The sequence below is a fragment of the Brienomyrus brachyistius genome, chromosome 2 (genome assembly GCF_023856365.1).
Source record: "Brienomyrus brachyistius isolate T26 chromosome 2, BBRACH_0.4, whole genome shotgun sequence".
In the NCBI taxonomy this organism is placed as follows: domain Eukaryota; kingdom Metazoa; phylum Chordata; class Actinopteri; order Osteoglossiformes; family Mormyridae; genus Brienomyrus; species Brienomyrus brachyistius.
Window position 1 is genome coordinate 35,873,786 of NC_064534.1, and position 19,726 is coordinate 35,893,511.

The 19,726-nt window shown below is 44.5% G+C and overlaps 15 non-coding genes and 1 pseudogene across 15 annotated transcripts; all 16 read left to right on the top strand.

The window, feature by feature from the left end:
- Positions 1-556: 556 nt before the first annotated feature.
- On the top strand, positions 557-675 carry LOC125730728 (5S ribosomal RNA). The gene has a single exon (XR_007391020.1). It is a non-coding gene; the product is annotated as a 5S ribosomal RNA (ribosomal RNA).
- A 1,077-nt stretch (positions 676-1,752) lies between these two features.
- On the top strand, positions 1,753-1,871 carry LOC125731734 (5S ribosomal RNA; annotated as a pseudogene).
- Positions 1,872-2,945: 1,074 nt separating this feature from the next.
- On the top strand, positions 2,946-3,064 carry LOC125733103 (5S ribosomal RNA). The gene has a single exon (XR_007392460.1). It is a non-coding gene; the product is annotated as a 5S ribosomal RNA (ribosomal RNA).
- A 1,080-nt stretch (positions 3,065-4,144) lies between these two features.
- LOC125734153 (5S ribosomal RNA) lies at positions 4,145-4,263 on the top strand. The gene has a single exon (XR_007393477.1). It is a non-coding gene; the product is annotated as a 5S ribosomal RNA (ribosomal RNA).
- Positions 4,264-5,340: 1,077 nt separating this feature from the next.
- LOC125733692 (5S ribosomal RNA) lies at positions 5,341-5,459 on the top strand. The gene has a single exon (XR_007393029.1). It is a non-coding gene; the product is annotated as a 5S ribosomal RNA (ribosomal RNA).
- Positions 5,460-6,536: 1,077 nt separating this feature from the next.
- On the top strand, positions 6,537-6,655 carry LOC125736471 (5S ribosomal RNA). Its single transcript, XR_007395749.1, has one exon. It is a non-coding gene; the product is annotated as a 5S ribosomal RNA (ribosomal RNA).
- Positions 6,656-7,735: 1,080 nt separating this feature from the next.
- Positions 7,736-7,854, top strand: LOC125735970 (5S ribosomal RNA). The gene has a single exon (XR_007395254.1). It is a non-coding gene; the product is annotated as a 5S ribosomal RNA (ribosomal RNA).
- A 1,081-nt stretch (positions 7,855-8,935) lies between these two features.
- LOC125734715 (5S ribosomal RNA) lies at positions 8,936-9,054 on the top strand. Its single transcript, XR_007394018.1, has one exon. It is a non-coding gene; the product is annotated as a 5S ribosomal RNA (ribosomal RNA).
- Positions 9,055-10,131: 1,077 nt separating this feature from the next.
- LOC125734726 (5S ribosomal RNA) lies at positions 10,132-10,250 on the top strand. The gene has a single exon (XR_007394029.1). It is a non-coding gene; the product is annotated as a 5S ribosomal RNA (ribosomal RNA).
- Positions 10,251-11,327: 1,077 nt separating this feature from the next.
- Positions 11,328-11,446, top strand: LOC125735588 (5S ribosomal RNA). The gene has a single exon (XR_007394882.1). It is a non-coding gene; the product is annotated as a 5S ribosomal RNA (ribosomal RNA).
- Positions 11,447-12,526: 1,080 nt separating this feature from the next.
- Positions 12,527-12,645, top strand: LOC125735971 (5S ribosomal RNA). Its single transcript, XR_007395255.1, has one exon. It is a non-coding gene; the product is annotated as a 5S ribosomal RNA (ribosomal RNA).
- A 1,080-nt stretch (positions 12,646-13,725) lies between these two features.
- Positions 13,726-13,844, top strand: LOC125735589 (5S ribosomal RNA). The gene has a single exon (XR_007394883.1). It is a non-coding gene; the product is annotated as a 5S ribosomal RNA (ribosomal RNA).
- A 1,080-nt stretch (positions 13,845-14,924) lies between these two features.
- LOC125735590 (5S ribosomal RNA) lies at positions 14,925-15,043 on the top strand. Its single transcript, XR_007394884.1, has one exon. It is a non-coding gene; the product is annotated as a 5S ribosomal RNA (ribosomal RNA).
- A 1,081-nt stretch (positions 15,044-16,124) lies between these two features.
- LOC125735236 (5S ribosomal RNA) lies at positions 16,125-16,243 on the top strand. The gene has a single exon (XR_007394535.1). It is a non-coding gene; the product is annotated as a 5S ribosomal RNA (ribosomal RNA).
- Positions 16,244-17,321: 1,078 nt separating this feature from the next.
- LOC125736193 (5S ribosomal RNA) lies at positions 17,322-17,440 on the top strand. The gene has a single exon (XR_007395478.1). It is a non-coding gene; the product is annotated as a 5S ribosomal RNA (ribosomal RNA).
- A 1,080-nt stretch (positions 17,441-18,520) lies between these two features.
- LOC125735591 (5S ribosomal RNA) lies at positions 18,521-18,639 on the top strand. The gene has a single exon (XR_007394885.1). It is a non-coding gene; the product is annotated as a 5S ribosomal RNA (ribosomal RNA).
- The last annotated feature ends 1,087 nt before the right edge of the window (positions 18,640-19,726 follow it).

Genomic DNA, 19,726 nt, shown 5'->3' on the forward strand with positions numbered 1-19,726 from the left:
GAAACTTCTTTGCTGGTGGAAGAAGCGGTCTGGTGAATTTTTAGAGAGAAGAGGCCGTCGATGTTTGAATGTAGAAAATTGTTCTGGCTGCAGCCTGCAGTATAGACTTGTTGGTGTGTGTAGCTCCCAGTGTTCTGACAGCGCGACGTTTTGGGGAAGCATGTGATTCAGCAGCTACCAGTGGGCTTCGTGCGGCGGAGATTTTGTGGCTGTTAGCGGAGTTGATAACAGAGGGTCGTTAAGAGAAGCCTGCATGCAGTAGGCAAAGGAGTAATGTTTGCCGGCGGGGGACGTGCGGCGATTAACCTGTGCGGTAGTGAAAAGGAGTTAAAAAGAAGGAAGTGTGCGGATGCGGAAAGAATGGAATAATTGTGGTAGGCTGCCGGCTGAGTAGTTTGGTGAATGTTTGGTGTGGGTCCGGCGCTGCCGATTGGATGGTGGGGCTGCAGTGTGAGTCAGATAAAAAAAAAAAAAGAACATTAGTAGGATCCAATGGGACTAACTGGCATGTATAGACGCGTGTAATGCAAAAGGGCTGTTTTTGGTAGTGTCTCTCGCTTATGGCTATACCACCCTGAACACGCCTGATCTCATCTGATCTCGTAAGCTACGCAGGGTAGGGTCTGGTTAGTACTTGGATGGGAGACCTCCTGGGAATACCAGGTGCTGTAAGCTTTTCTCACTTTTACTTTATACAGGGGGCGCTCCACTTAACGATTAATTTAAATCTATCACTCCCCTTCCATTTTACTATTTTATATATATATATATTTTTCTCTCATTCATAAAGGCAGCTTTTAGAAACCGTTTTACTCTAAATACTTCCTTGTAATTCTAGGTGCTGTAAGCTGTTCGTGCCTTTATTCCACCAGGGCGCGATCTTCTCACAAACTTGAAGACTATCACTCCCCATTCACGTTTTACAACTTATTGTTAATGATAAAGAGACAGCTTTTTACACACAGTTTTAAACAAAGTACTGATATTATTCCTCTTCAACTGACCGCTTTGTTTTCTATGCAAAAACCACTTCGCCACAGAAGACTCGATATTATTGGCATAGCAAGTTCTGCTCTTCTCCTTTCAAAACTTGCTAAAAGCTGTATTTAAAAGAACAGATTGGCCGGGGTAATTCACACCCTTCAATGCCAGCTTAATGTTTAGGTTAGTGGGAATCACAGAGGAATTAGGGATGGAAACTTCTTTGCTGGTGGAAGAAGCGGTCTGGTGAATTTTTAGAGAGAAGAGGCCGTCGATGTTTGAATGTAGAAAATTGTTCTGGCTGCAGCCTGCAGTATAGACTTGTTGGTGTGTGTAGCTCCCAGTGTTCTGACAGCGCGACGTTTTGGGGAAGCATGTGATTCAGCAGCTACCAGTGGGCTTCGTGCGGCGGAGATTTTGTGGCTGTTAGCGGAGTTGATAACAGAGGGTCGTTAAGAGAAGCCTGCATGCAGTAGGCAAAGGAGTAATGTTTGCCGGCGGGGGACGTGCGGCGATTAACCTGTGCGGTAGTGAAAAGGAGTTAAAAAGAAGGAAGTGTGCGGATGCGGAAAGAATGGAATAATTGTGGTAGGCTGCCGGCTGAGTAGTTTGGTGAATGTTTGGTGTGGGTCCGGCGCTGCCGATTGGATGGTGGTGCTGCAGTGTGAGTCAGATAAAAAAAAAAAAAAAACCAGGAGTAGGATCCAATGGGACTAACTGGCATGTATAGACGCGTGTAATGCAAAAGGGCTGTTTTTGGTAGCGTCTCTCGCTTATGGCTATACCACCCTGAACACGCCTGATCTCATCTGATCTCGTAAGCTACGCAGGGTAGGGTCTGGTTAGTACTTGGATGGGAGACATCCTGGGAATACCAGGTGCTGTAAGCTTTTTTCACTTTAACTTTATACAGGGGGCGCTCCACTTAACGATTAATTTAAATCTATCACTCCCCTTCCATTTTACTATTTTATATATATATATATTTTTCTCTCATTCATAAAGGTAGCTTTTACACACCGTTTTACTCTAAATACTTCCTGGTAATTCAAGGTGCTCTAAGCTGTTCGTGCCTTTATTCCACCAGGGCGCGATCTTCTCACAAACTTGAAGACTGCCACTCCCCATTCACGTTTTACAACTTATTGTTAATGATAAAGAGACAGCTTTTTACACACAGTTTTAAACAAAGTACTGATATTATTCCTCTTCAACTGACCGCTTTGTTTTCTATGCAAAAACCACTTCGCCACAGAAGACTCGATATTATTGGCATAGCAAGTTCTGCTCTTCTCCTTTCAAAACTTGCTAAAAGCTGTATTTAAAAGAACAGATTGGCCGGGGTAATTCACACCCTTCAATGCCAGCTTAATGTTTAGGTTAGTGGGAGTCACAGAGGAATTAGGGATGGAAACTTCTTTGCTGGTGGTAGAAGCGGTCTGGTGAATTTTTAGAGAGAAGAGGCCGTCGATGTTTGAATGTAGAAAATTGTTCTGGCTGCAGCCTGCATTATGGACTTGTTGGTGTGTGTAGCTCCCAGTGTTCTGACAGCGCGACGTTTTGGGGAAGCGTGATTCAGCAGCTACCAGTGGGCTTCGTGCGGCGGAGATTTTGTGGCTGTTAGCGGAGTTGATAACAGAGGGTCGTTAAGGGAAGCCTGCATGCAGTAGGCAAAGGAGTAATGTTTGCCGGCGGGGGACGTGCGGCGATTAACCTGTGCGGTAGTGAAAAGGAGTTAAAAAGAAGGAAGTGTGCGGATGCGGAAAGAATGGAATAATTGTGGTAGGCTGCCGGCTGAGTAGTTTGGTGAATGTTTGGTGTGGGTCCGGCGCTGCCGATTGGATGGTGGGGCTGCAGTGTGAGTCAGATAAAAAAAAAAAAAAAACAGGAGTAGGATCCAATGGGACTAACTGGCATGTATAGAGGCGTGTAATGCAAAAGGGCTGTTTTTGGTAGCAACTCTCACTTACGGCCATACCACCCTGAACACGCCCGATCTCGTCTGATCTCGGAAGCTAAGCAGGGTAGGGTCTGGTTAGTACTTGGATGGGAGACCTCCTGGGAATACCAGGTGCTGTAAGCTTTTCTCACTTTTACTTTATACAGGGGGCGCTCCACTTCACGATTAATTTAAATCTATCACTCCCCTTCCATTTTACTATTTTATACATATATATATTTTTTTCTCTCATTCATAAAGGCAGCTTTTACACACCGTTTTACTCCAAATACTTCCTGGTAATTCTAGGTGCTGTAAGCTGTTCGTGCCTTTATTCCACCAGGGCGCGATCTTCTCACAAACTTGAAGACTGTCACTCCCCATTCACGTTTTACAACTTATTGTTAATGATAAAGAGACAGCTTTTTACACACAGTTTTAAACAAAGTACTGATATTATTCCTCTTCAACTGACCGCTTTGTTTTCTATGCATGAAACCACTTCGCCACAGAAGACTCGATATTATTGGCATAGCAAGTTCTGCTCTTCTCCTTTCAAAACTTGCTAAAAGCTGTATTTAAAAGAACAGATTGGCCGGGGTAATTCACACCCTTCAATGCCAGCTTAATGTTTAGGTTAGTGGGAATCACAGAGGAATTAGGGATGGAAACTTCTTTGCTGGTGGTAGAAGCGGTCTGGTGAATTTTTAGAGAGAAGAGGCCGTCGATGTTTGAATGTAGAAAATTGTTCTGGCTGCAGCCTGCAGTATGGACTTGTTGGTGTGTGTAGCTCCCAGTGTTCTGACAGCGCGACGTTTTGGGGAAGCATGTGATTCAGCAGCTACCAGTGGGCTTCGTGCGGCGGAGATTTTGTGGCTGTTAGCGGAGTTGATAACAGAGGGTCGTTAAGAGAAGCCTGCATGCAGTAGGCAAAGGAGTAATGTTTGCCGGCGGGGGACGTGCGGCGATTAACCTGTGCGGTAGTGAAAAGGAGTTAAAAAGAAGGAAGTGTGCGGATGCGGAAAGAATGGAATAATTGTGGTAGGCTGCCGGCTGAGTAGTTTGGTGAATGTTTGGTGTGGGTCCGGCGCTGCCGATTGGATGGTGGTGCTGCAGTGTGAGTCAGATAAAAAAAAAAAAAAAACCAGGAGTAGGATCCAATGGGACCAACTGGCATGTATAGAGGCGTGTAATGCAAAAGGGCTGTTTTTGGTCGCGTCTCTCGCTTATGGCCATACCACCCTGAACACACCCAATCTCATCCGATCTCGGAAGCCAAGCAGGGTAGGGTCTGGTTAGTACTTGGATGGGAGACCTCCTGGGAATACCAGGTGCTGTAAGCTTTTCTCACTTTTACTTTATACAGGGGGCGCTCCACTTCACGATTAATTTAAATCTATCACTCCCCTTCCATTTTACTATTTTATATATATATATATTTTTCTCTCATTCATAAAGGCAGCTTTTACACACCGTTTTACTCCAAATACTTCCTGGTAATTCTAGGTGCTGTAAGCTGTTCGTGCCTTTATTCCACCAGGGCGCGATCTTCTCACAAACTTGAAGACTGTTTCTCCCCATTCACGTTTTACAACTTATTGTTAATGATAAAGAGACAGCTTTTTACACACAGTTTTAAACAAAGTACTGATATTTTTCCTCTTCAACTGACCGCTTTGTTTTCTATGCAAAAACCACTTCGCCACAGAAGACTCAATATTATTGGCATAGCAAGTTCTGCTCTTCTCCTTTCAAAACTTGCTAAAAGCTGTATTTAAAAGAACAGATTGGCCGGGGTAATTCACACCCTTCAATGCCAGCTTAATGTTTAGGTTAGTGGGAATCACAGAGGAATTAGGGATGGAAACTTCTTTGCTGGTGGTAGAAGCGGTCTGGTGAATTTTTAGAGAGAAGAGGCCGTCGATGTTTGAATGTAGAAAATTGTTCTGGCTGCAGCCTGCAGTATGGACTTGTTGGTGTGTGTAGCTCCCAGTGTTCTGACAGCGCGACGTTTTGGGGAAGCATGTGATTCAGCAGCTACCAGTGGGCTTCGTGCGGCGGAGATTTTGTGGCTGTTAGCGGAGTTGATAACAGAGGGTCGTTAAGAGAAGCCTGCATGCAGTAGGCAAAGGAGTAATGTTTGCCGGCGGGGGACGTGCGGCGATTAACCTGTGCGGTAGTGAAAAGGAGTTAAAAAGAAGGAAGTGTGCGGATGCGGAAAGAATGGAATAATTGTGGTAGGCTGCCGGCTGAGTAGTTTGGTGAATGTTTGGTGTGGGTCCGGCGCTGCCGATTGGATGGTGGTGCTGCAGTGTGAGTCAGATAAAAAAAAAAAAAAAACCAGGAGTAGGATCCAATGGGACTAACTGGCATGTATAGACGCGTGTAATGCAAAAGGGCTGTTTTTGGTCGCGTCTCTCGCTTATGGCCATACCACCCTGAACATTCCCGATCTCATCCGATCTCGGAAGCCAAGCAGGGTAGGGTCTGGTTAGTACTTGGATGGGAGACCTCCTGGGAATACCAGGTGCTGTAAGCTTTTCTCACTTTTACTTCATACAGGGGGCGCTCCACTTCACGATTAATTTAAATCTATCACTCCCCTTCCATTTTACTATTTTATATATATATATATTTTTCTCTCATTCATAAAGGCAGCTTTTACACACCGTTTTACTCCAAATACTTCCTGGTAATTCTAGGTGCTGTAAGCTGTTCGTGCCTTTATTCCACCAGGGCGCGATCTTCTCACAAACTTGAAGACTGTTTCTCCCCATTCACGTTTTACAACTTATTGTTAATGATAAAGAGACAGCTTTTTACACACAGTTTTAAACAAAGTACTGATATTTTTCCTCTTCAACTGACCGCTTTGTTTTCTATGCAAAAACCACTTCGCCACAGAAGACTCAATATTATTGGCATAGCACGTTCTGCTCTTCTCCTTTCAAAACTTGCTAAAAGCTGTATTTAAAAGAACAGATTGGCCGGGGTAATTCACACCCTTCAATGCCAGCTTAATGTTTAGGTTAGTGGGAATCACAGAGGAATTAGGGATGGAAACTTCTTTGCTGGTGGTAGAAGCAGTCTGGTGAATTTTTAGAGAGAAGAGGCCGTCGATGTTTGAATGTAGAAAATTGTTCTGGCTGCAGCCTGCAGTATGGACTTGTTGGTGTGTGTAGCTCCCAGTGTTCTGACAGCGCGACGTTTTGGGGAAGCATGTGATTCAGCAGCTACCAGTGGGCTTCGTGCGGCGGAGATTTTGTGGCTGTTAGCGGAGTTGATAACAGAGGGTCGTTAAGAGAAGCCTGCATGCAGTAGGCAAAGGAGTAATGTTTGCCGGCGGGGGACGTGCGGCGATTAACCTGTGCGGTAGTGAAAAGGAGTTAAAAAGAAGGAAGTGTGCGGATGCGGAAAGAATGGAATAATTGTGGTAGGCTGCCGGCTGAGTAGTTTGCTGAATGTTTGGTGTGGGTCCGGCGCTGCCGATTGGATGGTGGTGCTGCAGTGTGAGTCAGATAAAAAAAAAAAAAAAACCAGGAGTAGGATCCAATGGGACTAACTGGCATGTATAGACGCGTGTAATGCAAAAGGGCTGTTTTTGGTAGCATCTTCCGCTTACGGCCATACCACCCTGAACACGCCCGATCTCGTCTGATCTCAGAAGCTAAGCAGGGTAGGTTCTGGTTAGTACTTGGATGGGAGACCAACTGGGAATACCAGGTGCTGTAAGCTTTTCTCACTTTTAATTTATACAGGGTGCGCTCCACTTCACGATTAATTTAAATCTATCACTCCCCTTCCATTTTACTATTTTATATATATATATTTTTTTTTTCTCTCATTCCTAAAGGCAGCTTTTAGAAATCGTTTTACTCTAAATACTTCCTAGTAATTCTAGGTGCTGTAAGCTGTTCGTGCCTTTATTCCACCAGGGCGCGATCTTCTCACAAACTTGAAGACTGTCACTCCCCATTCACGTTTTACAACTTATTGTTAATGATAAAGAGACAGCTTTTTACACACAGTTTTAAACAAAGTACTGATATTTTTCCTCTTCAACTGACCGCTTTGTTTTCTATGCAAAAACCACTTCGCCACAGAAGACTCAATATTATTGGCATAGCAAGTTCTGCTCTTCTCCTTTCAAAACTTGCTAAAAGCTGTATTTAAAAGAACAGATTGGCCGGGGTAATTCACACCCTTCAATGCCAGCTTAATGTTTAGGTTAGTGGGAATCACAGAGGAATTAGGGATGGAAACTTCTTTGCTGGTGGTAGAAGCAGTCTGGTGAATTTTTAGAGAGAAGAGGCCGTCGATGTTTGAATGTAGAAAATTGTTCTGGCTGCAGCCTGCAGTATGGACTTGTTGGTGTGTGTAGCTCCCAGTGTTCTGACAGCGCGACGTTTTGGGGAAGCATGTGATTCAGCAGCTACCAGTGGGCTTCGTGCGGCGGAGATTTTGTGGCTGTTAGCGGAGTTGATAACAGAGGGTCGTTAAGAGAAGCCTGCATGCAGTAGGCAAAGGAGTAATGTTTGCCGGCGGGGGACGTGCGGCGATTAACCTGTGCGGTAGTGAAAAGGAGTTAAAAAGAAGGAAGTGTGCGGATGCGGAAAGAATGGAATAATTGTGGTAGGCTGCCGGCTGAGTAGTTTGGTGAATGTTTGGTGTGGGTCCGGCGCTGCCGATTGGATGGTGGTGCTGCAGTGTGAGTCAGATAAAAAAAAAAAAAAAACCAGGAGTAGGATCCAATGGGACTAACTGGCATGTATAGACGCGTGTAATGCAAAAGGGCTGTTTTTGGTAGCATCTTCCGCTTACGGCCATACCACCCTGAACACGCCCGATCTCGTCTGATCTCAGAAGCTAAGCAGGGTAGGTTCTGGTTAGTACTTGGATGGGAGACCACTTGGGAATACCAGGTGCTGTAAGCTTTTCTCACTTTTAATTTATACAGGGGGCGCTCCACTTCACGATTAATTTAAATCTATCACTCCCCTTCCATTTTACTATTTTATATATATATATTTTTTTTTTCTCTCATTCCTAAAGGCAGCTTTTAGAAATCGTTTTACTCTAAATACTTCCTAGTAATTCTAGGTGCTGTAAGCTGTTCGTGCCTTTATTCCACCAGGGCGCGATCTTCTCACAAACTTGAAGACTGTCACTCCCCATTCACGTTTTACAACTTATTGTTAATGATAAAGAGACAGCTTTTTACACACAGTTTTAAACAAAGTACTGACATTATTCCTCTTCAACTGACCGCTTTGTTTTCTATGCAAAAACCACTTCGCCACAGAAGACTCGATATTATTGGCATAGCAAGTTCTGCTCTTCTCCTTTCAAAACTTGCTAAAAGCTGTATTTAAAAGAACAGATTGGCCGGGGTAATTCACACCCTTCAATGCCAGCTTAATGTTTAGGTTAGTGGGAATCACAGAGGAATTAGGGATGGAAACTTCTTTGCTGGTGGTAGAAGCGGTCTGGTGAATTTTTAGAGAGAAGAGGCCGTCGATGTTTGAATGTAGAAAATTGTTCTGGCTGCAGCCTGCAGTATGGACTTGTTGGTGTGTGTAGCTCCCAGTGTTCTGACAGCGCGACGTTTTGGGGAAGCATGTGATTCAGCAGCTACCAGTGGGCTTCGTGCGGCGGAGATTTTGTGGCTGTTAGCGGAGTTGATAACAGAGGGTCGTTAAGAGAAGCCTGCATGCAGTAGGCAAAGGAGTAATGTTTGCCGGCGGGGGACGTGCGGCGATTAACCTGTGCGGTAGTGAAAAGGAGTTAAAAAGAAGGAAGTGTGCGGATGCGGAAAGAATGGAATAATTGTGGTAGGCTGCCGGCTGAGTAGTTTGGTGAATGTTTGGTGTGGGTCCGGCGCTGCCGATTGGATGGTGGTGCTGCAGTGTGAGTCAGATAAAAAAAAAAAAAAAAACCAGGAGTAGGATCCAATGGGACTAACTGGCATGTATAGACGCGTGTAATGCAAAAGGGCTGTTTTTGGTCGCGTCTCTCGCTTATGGCCATACCACCCTGAACACACCCGATCTCATCCGATCTCGGAAGCCAAGCAGGGTAGGGTCTGGTTAGTACTTGGATGGGAGACCTCCTGGGAATACCAGGTGCTGTAAGCTTTTCTCACTTTTACTTTATACAGGGGGCGCTCCACTTCACGATTAATTTAAATCTATCACTCCCCTTCCATTTTACTATTTTATATATATATATATTTTTCTCTCATTCATAAAGGCAGCTTTTACACACCGTTTTACTCCAAATACTTCCTGGTAATTCTAGGTGCTGTAAGCTGTTCGTGCCTTTATTCCACCAGGGCGCGATCTTCTCACAAACTTGAAGACTGTTTCTCCCCATTCACGTTTTACAACTTATTGTTAATGATAAAGAGACAGCTTTTTACACACAGTTTTAAACAAAGTACTGACATTATTCCTCTTCAACTGACCGCTTTGTTTTCTATGCAAAAACCACTTCGCCACAGAAGACTCGATATTATTGGCATAGCAAGTTCTGCTCTTCTCCTTTCAAAACTTGCTAAAAGCTGTATTTAAAAGAACAGATTGGCCGGGGTAATTCACACCCTTCAATGCCAGCTTAATGTTTAGGTTAGTGGGAATCACAGAGGAATTAGGGATGGAAACTTCTTTGCTGGTGGTAGAAGCGGTCTGGTGAATTTTTAGAGAGAAGAGGCCGTCGATGTTTGAATGTAGAAAATTGTTCTGGCTGCAGCCTGCAGTATGGACTTGTTGGTGTGTGTAGCTCCCAGTGTTCTGACAGCGCGACGTTTTGGGGAAGCATGTGATTCAGCAGCTACCAGTGGGCTTCGTGCGGCGGAGATTTTGTGGCTGTTAGCGGAGTTGATAACAGAGGGTCGTTAAGAGAAGCCTGCATGCAGTAGGCAAAGGAGTAATGTTTGCCGGCGGGGGACGTGCGGCGATTAACCTGTGCGGTAGTGAAAAGGAGTTAAAAAGAAGGAAGTGTGCGGATGCGGAAAGAATGGAATAATTGTGGTAGGCTGCCGGCTGAGTAGTTTGGTGAATGTTTGGTGTGGGTCCGGCGCTGCCGATTGGATGGTGGTGCTGCAGTGTGAGTCAGATAGAAAAAAAAAAAAAACCAGGAGTAGGATCCAATGGGACTAACTGGCATGTATAGACGCGTGTAATGCAAAAGGGCTGTTTTTGGTCGCGTCTCTCGCTTATGGCCATACCACCCTGAACACACCCGATCTCATCCGATCTCGGAAGCCAAGCAGGGTAGGGTCTGGTTAGTACTTGGATGGGAGACCTCCTGGGAATACCAGGTGCTGTAAGCTTTTCTCACTTTTACTTTATACAGGGGGCGCTCCACTTCACGATTAATTTAAATCTATCACTCCCCTTCCATTTTACTATTTTATATATATATATATTTTTCTCTCATTCATAAAGGCAGCTTTTACACACCGTTTTACTCCAAATACTTCCTGGTAATTCTAGGTGCTGTAAGCTGTTCGTGCCTTTATTCCACCAGGGCGCGATCTTCTCACAAACTTGAAGACTGTTTCTCCCCATTCACGTTTTACAACTTATTGTTAATGATAAAGAGACAGCTTTTTACACACAGTTTTAAACAAAGTACTGATATTTTTCCTCTTCAACTGACCGCTTTGTTTTCTATGCAAAAACCACTTCGCCACAGAAGACTCAATATTATTGGCATAGCACGTTCTGCTCTTCTCCTTTCAAAACTTGCTAAAAGCTGTATTTAAAAGAACAGATTGGCCGGGGTAATTCACACCCTTCAATGCCAGCTTAATGTTTAGGTTAGTGGGAATCACAGAGGAATTAGGGATGGAAACTTCTTTGCTGGTGGTAGAAGCAGTCTGGTGAATTTTTAGAGAGAAGAGGCCGTCGATGTTTGAATGTAGAAAATTGTTCTGGCTGCAGCCTGCAGTATGGACTTGTTGGTGTGTGTAGCTCCCAGTGTTCTGACAGCGCGACGTTTTGGGGAAGCATGTGATTCAGCAGCTACCAGTGGGCTTCGTGCGGCGGAGATTTTGTGGCTGTTAGCGGAGTTGATAACAGAGGGTCGTTAAGAGAAGCCTGCATGCAGTAGGCAAAGGAGTAATGTTTGCCGGCGGGGGACGTGCGGCGATTAACCTGTGCGGTAGTGAAAAGGAGTTAAAAAGAAGGAAGTGTGCGGATGCGGAAAGAATGGAATAATTGTGGTAGGCTGCCGGCTGAGTAGTTTGGTGAATGTTTGGTGTGGGTCCGGCGCTGCCGATTGGATGGTGGTGCTGCAGTGTGAGTCAGATAAAAAAAAAAAAAAAACCAGGAGTAGGATCCAATGGGACTAACTGGCATGTATAGACGCGTGTAATGCAAAAGGGCTGTTTTTGGTAGCATCTTCCGCTTACGGCCATACCACCCTGAACACGCCCGATCTCGTCTGATCTCAGAAGCTAAGCAGGGTAGGTTCTGGTTAGTACTTGGATGGGAGACCACCTGGGAATACCAGGTGCTGTAAGCTTTTCTCACTTTTAATTTATACAGGGTGCGCTCCACTTCACGATTAATTTAAATCTATCACTCCCCTTCCATTTTACTATTTTATATATATATATTTTTTTTTTCTCTCATTCCTAAAGGCAGCTTTTAGAAATCGTTTTACTCTAAATACTTCCTAGTAATTCTAGGTGCTGTAAGCTGTTCGTGCCTTTATTCCACCAGGGCGCGATCTTCTCACAAACTTGAAGACTGTCACTCCCCATTCACGTTTTACAACTTATTGTTAATGATAAAGAGACAGCTTTTTACACACAGTTTTAAACAAAGTACTGATATTTTTCCTCTTCAACTGACCGCTTTGTTTTCTATGCAAAAACCACTTCGCCACAGAAGACTCAATATTATTGGCATAGCAAGTTCTGCTCTTCTCCTTTCAAAACTTGCTAAAAGCTGTATTTAAAAGAACAGATTGGCCGGGGTAATTCACACCCTTCAATGCCAGCTTAATGTTTAGGTTAGTGGGAATCACAGAGGAATTAGGGATGGAAACTTCTTTGCTGGTGGTAGAAGCAGTCTGGTGAATTTTTAGAGAGAAGAGGCCGTCGATGTTTGAATGTAGAAAATTGTTCTGGCTGCAGCCTGCAGTATGGACTTGTTGGTGTGTGTAGCTCCCAGTGTTCTGACAGCGCGACGTTTTGGGGAAGCATGTGATTCAGCAGCTACCAGTGGGCTTCGTGCGGCGGAGATTTTGTGGCTGTTAGCGGAGTTGATAACAGAGGGTCGTTAAGAGAAGCCTGCATGCAGTAGGCAAAGGAGTAATGTTTGCCGGCGGGGGACGTGCGGCGATTAACCTGTGCGGTAGTGAAAAGGAGTTAAAAAGAAGGAAGTGTGCGGATGCGGAAAGAATGGAATAATTGTGGTAGGCTGCCGGCTGAGTAGTTTGGTGAATGTTTGGTGTGGGTCCGGCGCTGCCGATTGGATGGTGGTGCTGCAGTGTGAGTCAGATAAAAAAAAAAAAAAAACCAGGAGTAGGATCCAATGGGACTAACTGGCATGTATAGACGCGTGTAATGCAAAAGGGCTGTTTTTGGTAGCATCTTCCGCTTACGGCCATACCACCCTGAACACGCCCGATCTCGTCTGATCTCAGAAGCTAAGCAGGGTAGGTTCTGGTTAGTACTTGGATGGGAGACCACTTGGGAATACCAGGTGCTGTAAGCTTTTCTCACTTTTAATTTATACAGGGGGCGCTCCACTTCACGATTAATTTAAATCTATCACTCCCCTTCCATTTTACTATTTTATATATATATATTTTTTTTTTCTCTCATTCCTAAAGGCAGCTTTTAGAAATCGTTTTACTCTAAATACTTCCTAGTAATTCTAGGTGCTGTAAGCTGTTCGTGCCTTTATTCCACCAGGGCGCGATCTTCTCACAAACTTGAAGACTGTCACTCCCCATTCACGTTTTACAACTTATTGTTAATGATAAAGAGACAGCTTTTTACACACAGTTTTAAACAAAGTACTGATATTTTTCCTCTTCAACTGACCGCTTTGTTTTCTATGCAAAAACCACTTCGCCACAGAAGACTCGATATTATTGGCATAGCAAGTTCTGCTCTTCTCCTTTCAAAACTTGCTAAAAGCTGTATTTAAAAGAACAGATTGGCCGGGGTAATTCACACCCTTCAATGCCAGCTTAATGTTTAGGTTAGTGGGAATCACAGAGGAATTAGGGATGGAAACTTCTTTGCTGGTGGTAGAAGCAGTCTGGTGAATTTTTAGAGAGAAGAGGCCGTCGATGTTTGAATGTAGAAAATTGTTCTGGCTGCAGCCTGCAGTATGGACTTGTTGGTGTGTGTAGCTCCCAGTGTTCTGACAGCGCGACGTTTTGGGGAAGCATGTGATTCAGCAGCTACCAGTGGGCTTCGTGCGGCGGAGATTTTGTGGCTGTTAGCGGAGTTGATAACAGAGGGTCGTTAAGAGAAGCCTGCATGCAGTAGGCAAAGGAGTAATGTTTGCCGGCGGGGGACGTGCGGCGATTAACCTGTGCGGTAGTGAAAAGGAGTTAAAAAGAAGGAAGTGTGCGGATGCGGAAAGAATGGAATAATTGTGGTAGGCTGCCGGCTGAGTAGTTTGGTGAATGTTTGGTGTGGGTCCGGCGCTGCCGATTGGATGGTGGTGCTGCAGTGTGAGTCAGATAAAAAAAAAAAAAAAACCAGGAGTAGGATCCAATGGGACTAACTGGCATGTATAGACGCGTGTAATGCAAAAGGGCTGTTTTTGGTAGCATCTTCCGCTTACGGCCATACCACCCTGAACACGCCCGATCTCGTCTGATCTCAGAAGCTAAGCAGGGTAGGTTCTGGTTAGTACTTGGATGGGAGACCACCTGGGAATACCAGGTGCTGTAAGCTTTTCTCACTTTTAATTTATACAGGGGGCGCTCCACTTCACTATTAATTTAAATCTATCACTCCCCTTCCATTTTACTATTTTATATATATATATATTTTTTTTCTCTCATTCCTAAAGGCAGCTTTTAGAAATCGTTTTACTCTAAATACTTCCTAGTAATTCTAGGTGCTGTAAGCTGTTCGTGCCTTTATTCCACCAGGGCGCGATCTTCTCACAAACTTGAAGACTGTCACTCCCCATTCACGTTTTACAACTTATTGTTAATGATAAAGAGACAGCTTTTTACACACAGTTTTAAACAAAGTACTGACATTATTCCTCTTCAACTGACCGCTTTGTTTTCTATGCAAAAACCACTTCGCCACAGAAGACTCGATATTATTGGCATAGCAAGTTCTGCTCTTCTCCTTTCAAAACTTGCTAAAAGCTGTATTTAAAAGAACAGATTGGCCGGGGTAATTCACACCCTTCAATGCCAGCTTAATGTTTAGGTTAGTGGGAATCACAGAGGAATTAGGGATGGAAACTTCTTTGCTGGTGGTAGAAGCGGTCTGGTGAATTTTTAGAGAGAAGAGGCCGTCGATGTTTGAATGTAGAAAATTGTTCTGGCTGCAGCCTGCAGTATGGACTTGTTGGTGTGTGTAGCTCCCAGTGTTCTGACAGCGCGACGTTTTGGGGAAGCATGTGATTCAGCAGCTACCAGTGGGCTTCGTGCGGCGGAGATTTTGTGGCTGTTAGCGGAGTTGATAACAGAGGGTCGTTAAGAGAAGCCTGCATGCAGTAGGCAAAGGAGTAATGTTTGCCGGCGGGGGACGTGCGGCGATTAACCTGTGCGGTAGTGAAAAGGAGTTAAAAAGAAGGAAGTGTGCGGATGCGGAAAGAATGGAATAATTGTGGTAGGCTGCCGGCTGAGTAGTTTGGTGAATGTTTGGTGTGGGTCCGGCGCTGCCGATTGGATGGTGGTGCTGCAGTGTGAGTCAGATAAAAAAAAAAAAAAAACCAGGAGTAGGATCCAATGGGACTAACTGGCATGTATAGACGCGTGTAATGCAAAAGGGCTGTTTTTGGTAGCATCTTCCGCTTACGGCCATACCACCCTGAACACGCCCGATCTCGTCTGATCTCAGAAGCTAAGCAGGGTAGGTTCTGGTTAGTACTTGGATGGGAGACCACCTGGGAATACCAGGTGCTGTAAGCTTTTCTCACTTTTAATTTATACAGGGGGCGCTCCACTTCACTATTAATTTAAATCTATCACTCCCCTTCCATTTTACTATTTTATATATATATATATTTTTTTTCTCTCATTCCTAAAGGCAGCTTTTAGAAATCGTTTTACTCTAAATACTTCCTAGTAATTCTAGGTGCTGTAAGCTGTTCGTGCCTTTATTCCACCAGGGCGCGATCTTCTCACAAACTTGAAGACTGTCACTCCCCATTCACGTTTTACAACTTATTGTTAATGATAAAGAGACAGCTTTTTACACACAGTTTTAAACAAAGTACTGACATTATTCCTCTTCAACTGACCGCTTTGTTTTCTATGCAAAAACCACTTCGCCACAGAAGACTCGATATTATTGGCATAGCAAGTTCTGCTCTTCTCCTTTCAAAACTTGCTAAAAGCTGTATTTAAAAGAACAGATTGGCCGGGGTAATTCACACCCTTCAATGCCAGCTTAATGTTTAGGTTAGTGGGAATCACAGAGGAATTAGGGATGGAAACTTCTTTGCTGGTGGTAGAAGCGGTCTGGTGAATTTTTAGAGAGAAGAGGCCGTCGATGTTTGAATGTAGAAAATTGTTCTGGCTGCAGCCTGCAGTATGGACTTGTTGGTGTGTGTAGCTCCCAGTGTTCTGACAGCGCGACGTTTTGGGGAAGCATGTGATTCAGCAGCTACCAGTGGGCTTCGTGCGGCGGAGATTTTGTGGCTGTTAGCGGAGTTGATAACAGAGGGTCGTTAAGAGAAGCCTACATGCAGTAGGCAAAGGAGTAATGTTTGCCGGCGGGGGACGTGCGGCGATTACCCTGTGCGGTAGTGAAAAGGAGTTAAAAAGAAGGAAGTGTGCGGATGCGGAAAGAATGGAATAATTGTGGTAGGCTGCCGGCTGAGTAGTTTGGTGAATGTTTGGTGTGGGTCCGGCGCTGCCGATTGGATGGTGGGGCTGCAGTGTGAGTCAGATAAAAAAAAAAAAAAAAAACAGGAGTAGGATCCAATGGGACTAACTGGCATGTATAGACGCGTGTAATGCAAAAGGGCTGTTTTTGGTAGCGTCTCTCACTTATGGCCATACCACCCTGAACACGCCCGATCTCATCCGATCTCGAAAGCCAAGCAGGGTAGGGTCTGGTTAGTACTTGGATGGGAGACCTCCTGGGAATACCAGGTGCTGTAAGCTTTTCTCACTTTTACTTTATACAGGGGGCGCTCCACTTCACGATTAATTTAAATCTATCACTCCCCTTCCGTTTTACTATTTTATATATATATATATTTTTTCTTTCATTCCTAAAGGCAGCTTTTAGAAATCGTTTTACTCTAAATACTTCCTAGTAATTCTAGGTGCTGTAAGCTGTTCGTGCCTTTATTCCACCAGGGCGCGATCTTCTCACAAACTTGAAGACTGTCACTCCCCATTCACGTTTTACAACTTATTGTTAATGATAAAGAGACAGCTTTTTACACACAGTTTTAAACAAAGTACTGATATTTTTCCTCTTCAACTGACCGCTTTGTTTTCTATGCAAAAACCACTTCGCCACAGAAGACTCAATATTATTGGCATAGCAAGTTCTGCTCTTCTCCTTTCAAAACTTGCTAAAAGCTGTATTTAAAAGAACAGATTGGCCGGGGTAATTCACACCCTTCAATGCCAGCTTAATGTTTAGGTTAGTGGGAATCACAGAGGAATTAGGGATGGAAACTTCTTTGCTGGTGGTAGAAGCAGTCTGGTGAATTTTTAGAGAGAAGAGGCCGTCGATGTTTGAATGTAGAAAATTGTTCTGGCTGCAGCCTGCAGTATGGACTTGTTGGTGTGTGTAGCTCCCAGTGTTCTGACAGCGCGACGTTTTGGGGAAGCATGTGATTCAGCAGCTACCAGTGGGCTTCGTGCGGCGGAGATTTTGTGGCTGTTAGCGGAGTTGATAACAGAGGGTCGTTAAGAGAAGCCTGCATGCAGTAGGCAAAGGAGTAATGTTTGCCGGCGGGGGACGTGCGGCGATTAACCTGTGCGGTAGTGAAAAGGAGTTAAAAAGAAGGAAGTGTGCGGATGCGGAAAGAATGGAATAATTGTGGTAGGCTGCCGGCTGAGTAGTTTGGTGAATGTTTGGTGTGGGTCCGGCGCTGCCGATTGGATGGTGGTGCTGCAGTGTGAGTCAGATAAAAAAAAAAAAAAAACCAGGAGTAGGATCCAATGGGACTAACTGGCATGTATAGACGCTTGTAATGCAAAAGGGCTGTTTTTGGTAGCATCTTCCGCTTACGGCCATACCACCCTGAACATGCCCGATCTCGTCTGATCTCAGAAGCTAAGCAGGGTAGGTTCTGGTTAGTACTTGGATGGGAGACCACCTGGGAATACCAGGTGCTGTAAGCCTTTCTCACTTTTAATTTATACAGGGGGCGCTCCACTTCACGATTAATTTAAATCTATCACTCCCCTTCCATTTTACTATTTTATATATATATATATTTTTTTTCTCTCATTCCTAAAGGCAGCTTTTAGAAATCGTTTTACTCTAAATACTTCCTAGTAATTCTAGGTGCTGTAAGCTGTTCGTGCCTTTATTCCACCAGGGCGCGATCTTCTCACAAACTTGAAGACTGTCACTCCCCATTCACGTTTTACAACTTATTGTTAATGATAAAGAGACAGCTTTTTACACACAGTTTTAAACAAAGTACTGACATTATTCCTCTTCAACTGACCGCTTTGTTTTCTATGCAAAAACCACTTCGCCACAGAAGACTCGATATTATTGGCATAGCAAGTTCTGCTCTTCTCCTTTCAAAACTTGCTAAAAGCTGTATTTAAAAGAACAGATTGGCCGGGGTAATTCACACCCTTCAATGCCAGCTTAATGTTTAGGTTAGTGGGAATCACAGAGGAATTAGGGATGGAAACTTCTTTGCTGGTGGTAGAAGCGGTCTGGTGAATTTTTAGAGAGAAGAGGCCGTCGATGTTTGAATGTAGAAAATTGTTCTGGCTGCAGCCTGCAGTATGGACTTGTTGGTGTGTGTAGCTCCCAGTGTTCTGACAGCGCGACGTTTTGGGGAAGCATGTGATTCAGCAGCTACCAGTGGGCTTCGTGCGGCGGAGATTTTGTGGCTGTTAGCGGAGTTGATAACAGAGGGTCGTTAAGAGAAGCCTGCATGCAGTAGGCAAAGGAGTAATGTTTGCCGGCGGGGGACGTGCGGCGATTACCCTGTGCGGTAGTGAAAAGGAGTTAAAAAGAAGGAAGTGTGCGGATGCGGAAAGAATGGAATAATTGTGGTAGGCTGCCGGCTGAGTAGTTTGGTGAATGTTTGGTGTGGGTCCGGCGCTGCCGATTGGATGGTGGGGCTGCAGTGTGAGTCAGATAAAAAAAAAAAAAAAACCAGGAGTAGGATCCAATGGGACTAACTGGCATGTATAGACGCTTGTAATGCAAAAGGGCTGTTTTTGGTAGCATCTTCCGCTTACGGCCATACCACCCTGAACACGCCCGATCTCGTCTGATCTCAGAAGCTAAGCAGGGTAGGTTCTGGTTAGTACTTGGATGGGAGACCACCTGGGAATACCAGGTGCTGTAAGCTTTTCTCACTTTTAATTTATACAGGGGGCGCTCCACTTCACGATTAATTTAAATCTATCACTCCCCTTCCATTTTACTATTTTATATATATATATATTTTTTTTCTCTCATTCCTAAAGGCAGCTTTTAGAAATCGTTTTACTCTAAATACTTCCTAGTAATTCTAGGTGCTGTAAGCTGTTCGTGCCTTTATTCCACCAGGGCGCGATCTTCTCACAAACTTGAAGACTGTCACTCCCCATTCACGTTTTACAACTTATTGTTAATGATAAAGAGACAGCTTTTTACACACAGTTTTAAACAAAGTACTGACATTATTCCTCTTCAACTGACCGCTTTGTTTTTTATGCAAAAACCACTTCGCCACAGAAGACTCGATATTATTGGCATAGCAAGTTCTGCTCTTCTCCTTTCAAAACTTGCTAAAAGCTGTATTTAAAAGAACAGATTGGCCGGGGTAATTCACACCCTTCAATGCCAGCTTAATGTTTAGGTTAGTGGGAATCACAGAGGAATTAGGGATGGAAACTTCTTTGCTGGTGGTAGAAGCGGTCTGGTGAATTTTTAGAGAGAAGAGGCCGTCGATGTTTGAATGTAGAAAATTGTTCTGGCTGCAGCCTGCAGTATGGACTTGTTGGTGTGTGTAGCTCCCAGTGTTCTGACAGCGCGACGTTTTGGGGAAGCATGTGATTCAGCAGCTACCAGTGGGCTTCGTGCGGCGGAGATTTTGTGGCTGTTAGCGGAGTTGATAACAGAGGGTCGTTAAGAGAAGCCTACATGCAGTAGGCAAAGGAGTAATGTTTGCCGGCGGGGGACGTGCGGCGATTACCCTGTGCGGTAGTGAAAAGGAGTTAAAAAGAAGGAAGTGTGCGGATGCGGAAAGAATGGAATAATTGTGGTAGGCTGCCGGCTGAGTAGTTTGGTGAATGTTTGGTGTGGGTCCGGCGCTGCCGATTGGATGGTGGGGCTGCAGTGTGAGTCAGATAAAAAAAAAAAAAAAAACCAGGAGTAGGATCCAATGGGACTAACTGGCATGTATAGACGCGTGTAATGCAAAAGGGCTGTTTTTGGTAGGATCCCTCGCTTAT